The sequence below is a fragment of the Bidens hawaiensis genome, unplaced genomic scaffold (genome assembly GCF_021521415.1).
Source record: "Bidens hawaiensis isolate Kalapana, Puna unplaced genomic scaffold, B.hawaiensis_p1.1 tig00019442_1, whole genome shotgun sequence".
Lineage (NCBI taxonomy): Eukaryota > Viridiplantae > Streptophyta > Magnoliopsida > Asterales > Asteraceae > Bidens > Bidens hawaiensis.
In genome coordinates this window covers 188,519-194,085 of record NW_027492952.1, presented here as the reverse complement: position 1 = coordinate 194,085, position 5,567 = coordinate 188,519, and positions in this window count along the sequence as shown.

Here is a 5,567-nt window from a genome sequence, read left to right as displayed (position 1 = left end):
TTTAAACTGCGTCTGGGTGATTTCTTCGAAGAGATCTGAGTTAATAATCAACTTATACGACTTTACGATTGCAATGACTTCTTCATTGTTACGGCTTAGCGCGACGTTGACCACATTAGCTTTACCAGGGTAATACTTGATATCACAGTCATAGTCCTTTATCAACTCCAACCATCTTCTCTGTTCATATTAAGCTCCTTCTACTCAAAGAAATACTTTAAACTCTTATGATCGGTGTAGATGGTACACTTTGTACCATACAGATAGTGTCTCCATATCTTGAGATCATGTACTACTGCTGCTAGCACTAGATCATGCGTCAGATAAGTTCTTTCGTGAACTTTCAACTGTTTGGACGCATAGGCTATCACTTTTCCTTGTTGCATCAACATGCAACCTAACCCACGATGCGAGGCATCAGTACAAACAACCAAATCCTCATCACCATCGGGTAAGGTAAGGATTGGAGCTTGAGTGAGTCTTTTCTTTAATTCCTTTAACGCTTCTTCCTGTTACTTACTCCAATTGAAAACTATTGTCTTTCGGGTCATTCCGGTCAATGGTGCGACTATCTTGGAGAAGCCTTCTATGAATCTCCTATTATAGCCAGCCAACCCTAAAAAGCTTCGTATATCATTCGAGCTTTGCGAATTCTTCCAGTTTGTTATTGCCTCAATCTTAGCTAGGTCCACGGTAATCCCTTCAGGATTGATCACGAGACCAAGAAACTGCACTTCTCGCAAACAGCATGGGCATTTCGAAAACTTAGCGTACAACTTCTCTTCCTTCAAAACCGCCAATACTTCTCTTAAATGCTAAGCATGTCCTGACTCACTCTTTGAATAAATCAATATATCATCAATAAAAATGATGACTGACTTGTCAAACATCGGCCGACATACACATCATGTCTATAAATACTACGGGAGCATTCGTTAGACTGAACAACATCACGAGGAACTCGTAGTGTCCATAGTGCGTCTGAAACGCTGTCTTGGGGATGTATTCCTTTTTCACCTTCAGTTGATGATAGCCTAATCTAAGGTCTATCCACGAGAACAAACTCGAACCTTGTAGTTGATCAAACAAATCATCAATCAGCGACAACATATATCTATTCTTAACTGTAAGCTTATTCAACTCACGATAGTCTATACACATTCTCATACTTCCATCCTTCTTCTTAAAGAACAACACCGGTGCGCTCCGAGGGGAAACACTCGGCCTTATAAAACCTGTTTCGAGGAGTTCTTGCAGTTGGGACATCAGTTCTCTCATCTCGGACGGCGCCAGGCGGTAAGGTGCTTTCGCGACTGGTTGTTCTCCTGGTATTAAGTCTATCTGGAAATATATCTCTCGCTCTGGTGGCCACCCCGAAAGCTCAGGGAACGCTTCTGGGTAGTCTCGCACAACAGGAACATCTTTCACTTCTTTCGTCTCGGTCGTAGCTTTGATAACATATGCCATGTAGGCACCTCACCCTCGCCTTAACAAAGCTTCGGCGTTTATCATCAAAATGACATTAAGCCCTGAACTTTCTTTATCACCATAAACCATCACCATACCACCGTCCAAGGAGTTTAACCTGATCAACCTACTCTTACACACTATCTGAGCCTCACACTTAGATAGTCAATCCATTCCCAAAACCACATCGAAGCCTCCTAAGGTCATAACATACAGGTTAATAGGGAACTCACGTCCCTCTAACTCTATCATACAATCCTTAACCATTCTCATTATCCTAACCAAGGTTTCCCAAGAGGTTTCTACGGTAAAAGTTTCAGGTACACGACATCATTTCATTTTTGCTAACTTCCTAATGTCGTAGCTACAAAACTTCTATTTGCACCTGAGTCAAACAACACAGAAGCGTAACACCTGTTTACTAGAAACGTACCTGTGACAAAATCTAGAACTTGCTTGGCTTGCTTCTGAGTCAGCATGTAGGCCCTGGTCCGTAGCCTACCTTTCTCAGCATCTTTCTTCCCACTTCCTCCAACTTCACCATTGGTGCACTCCCTTGACATTTGACCTGTCTTACTACATTGGTAACATGCATGCTTTACACCACAATGAGCATAGTGCTCCGCCTTTTCACACTTATAACAGACATTTGATCCAACCCTGCACTCCCCAGCATGGATTTTCCCGCACTTTTGACATGCATCAGAACCAATACCCACCTACACTCACCACCGTGCGTCTTACCCCACGTTTTACAGGGCCTTCTCCCCCACACCTTTTGACTTTTATCCTTGGGATTCCACATCTGAGTACTGGGCCGCTTAGAAGGAGCAACCCATTTGTTTTCCATCTTCTCCTCCACGACCACCAGATCCTCCACAGGCAAACGATCATAAACCATCTCTACGAGCTCAACAGCAGAGTCAAAGGTAGCAGGTTTATTAGACCTGACTAAGGTGCAGACGTTCTGTGGTAGTCCTCTTATGTAGCACTTAATTCTTTTGGCTTCAGTATTCACCATGTCAGGCACCAACCTAGACATTCTATTAAATTCGGTAGAATACTCCTGGTGTGTCATCTTACCTTCTTTAAGTTCAGAAACTTCATCTCAGCCCTTTCAACCTCAGCATCAGCACAGATGCTTCTTATTACTAACTCCTTCAGGTCATCCCATCTCAGAGCCTTAACTTCTTCTCGATTCTTTCTCTGCTCCACCGACTCCCATTAGTACATAGCTTTATCTCCGAACAATTGGGGTGGAATAACCCATTGCTTGATCAGGATGGCACTCGCTAATTCGGATAACCTTGTCCATGGCGGTTATCCATTGGAGAGTAGCGATTGCGTCCCCGAAACTATTCAGCTTCGGTGGGTCGCAACCTTTGAAAGACTTGTAGTTACACCCAACTCGGCCTCTCTTTCTCTCATCAACCTTCACAGACCGAACTTCACTCGAATCACCTTCCCCATCATCAGCTTTCTTACCGTCATCCTCTGCCCTCTCAGGGTCCTTACATGGCTTCTAGCAGACTTTTCAGGTTGCAGGTTCTTCACTGCTACAGCTACAGCCTAAGCAATGGCAGTTTGAACAGTGGGATCCAATTAATACCCTTCATTGTTGCTTGTACCTCGAGCAGTCGAATTCCCTTCCTCTCTTGTGTTAGTAACTGGTTCTTCAGATGGTATCAGGTTAATGCGTGGCCTAGCACGACGTTTAGTAAGACCTCCGTGGACAACATTCCCTCTTGCTCCAGCCATTCGTATTCTATTAGGCAAACACAAACTTCATCACTCAAGGAACTATTTAGTACAAGGATAGTAAGGCTAACAGGTAATAACAGTGGCCAGCTGTAATTAGCTGATCACGTTACTTTCTGTGTCCTATACACTTCCTTTTGTGTGTCCACTTGTGCTAGTTTTACTTTTAACAGTTAGGAAATCAAACATTTCACATAATCAAATACTCATATCTCTAGAAAATTAAGCTACCTTCTTTACACATCATTACATTACACATGAAATTTATCATGTACTTTACTTTTACTTAGCTTGCTTGAGCGATACATGGCTTTCTTGAACTGGCATCTTTTTTCTTTTCTTACTTATGTCCCATTCTCTGTTCGAGTCTAAGCATATAAGATGCTTAATTCTCCTGGACGTATGCTCTGATACCAACTTGTAAGGCCCCGATCCTGGTGCCCTACATTGTCGCTGGATTTACTCAGAAACACAGTTCTATATATCAAAGTTAATTACAAGTTTTCGCGGAATAATAAACTTCAATAAACATTTCATATCATTTCAAAAACTTGTCTTAAATAAACATCTTTTGTCTTTCTTAATAAAATATTCATTCATAAGTACACCATAAGCCTTTGGATGCCAGCTTCCTATTCATCTGTCATGTGTCCTCCTCAAGCTAGCTGCCTCATCCTACTGACATGCGTGCATACTAAAAGTCAGCTACGCTGAGTGAGTTCTAGTTAATCAGGCAACATACAATACATTCTCATGCTTATCTCTACGTATCCGAAGACACATAATACTTTCCTCATACTTCATTCATACATATATACATACATACTTTCATTCATACATTATACTTTCATTCTATTATACTTACATACTTTCATATTTTCTTTCTTTATATAAATACATATACATTTTAAAGAGTACCTTGCCCTACCTTCCTCGAGTATTATTAGGGCTCGGTTCCCTCTTACCTCGAATATTATTATGGTCTGGTTCCCTCTTGCGTAGAATATTATTAGGGTCCAATTCCCTCTTGCCTCGAATATTTTTAGGGTCTGGTTCCCTTCTACCATACAACCATACCTTACCTTTCTTTATCTCTATAATTATAACTTTCATACATACTTTCAATCTTTTCCTTAGCATACATACATCATTCATACCTCATATATCATACTAACACATATCATACACTTACCACTTAAGGTGAGTGTATTAACTAATCACATTGAGTACCCACACAGCCCTGAAATCATAACAAGAAATGGGGCTAGAAACTTACTTGGATCCTGTTCCTTTCTGAATTTATAGTGATTGCTTTCTTTAACTGGGCTCGACTATCTGTATGACAGTTATACGTATCAATTAACTAACCCTATACACATCATTTAAGTTTCGTCAGAAACTTCTAAGTCTGATTAATCAAATTAAATGGCATATCCAATTCAAATGGCTTGCTTATTCGAATGGCCAGTTTGATTCGAATGAGCCTTCATATATATTTTAGCATTCCATTCAAATGGGCTCTTCACTCTATTCGAATGGGTTATCCATTCGAATGAAATCTCTATTCGAATGGGATATCCATTCAAATGAAATCTCTATTCGAATCGTTTATCCATTCGAATGAAATCTCTATTCAAATGAGTTATTTATTCGAATGGAACCCCATATCAAATGAACTCTATATTCGAATAGTCTTCTCTTCGCTTCAGTATCCTATTAGAATGGACCATTGTTCTATTCAAACCCTATTCGAATGGGCCCTTATCTGATTCAAAAGGTGTTTGCACCTTTTCCTTCTTTCTTTCCTTTCTTTTTTTTTCCTTATTCGAATGCTCTCCATCTGAATACTGGCTCCTCATTCGAATGTACCCACTGTTGGGGTAATAATACCCTTGTTATCATTATCACTTCATAAATTAACGCCCACTCTCATATTTTGGTGTTATATGGCGTCCTAAACATTTTCCTTTCCATCCTAGACCAAGATCTAGCTTTCTTAGCAATAAAGTTTAAACCTTTATTTGATTTTAAACCCGTTTAAGCTAGATCTAGGGCTTGTTCACACTCACGAGTTCATTAAGTCCATTTTTAACATCAAGTTTACATTTTTATGGTATAAAAATGCCCGATTTTCCTTAGTACCAAGTCTTTGGGAAAACCGATCTTAAAAACACAACCTTTATACATAAAGCACATAACTTTGACGTGTTATATGCTACTGTTAGCTTCAAAGAACCCTATGGACTCGTGTCTTGCTTGTATAATCAAAGATCTAACACCAATCTTCCTTCTTTGGGTTCAGGTATGAGCCGTAGGGTTTAAGGAGTGTTTGTGTGTGTTTT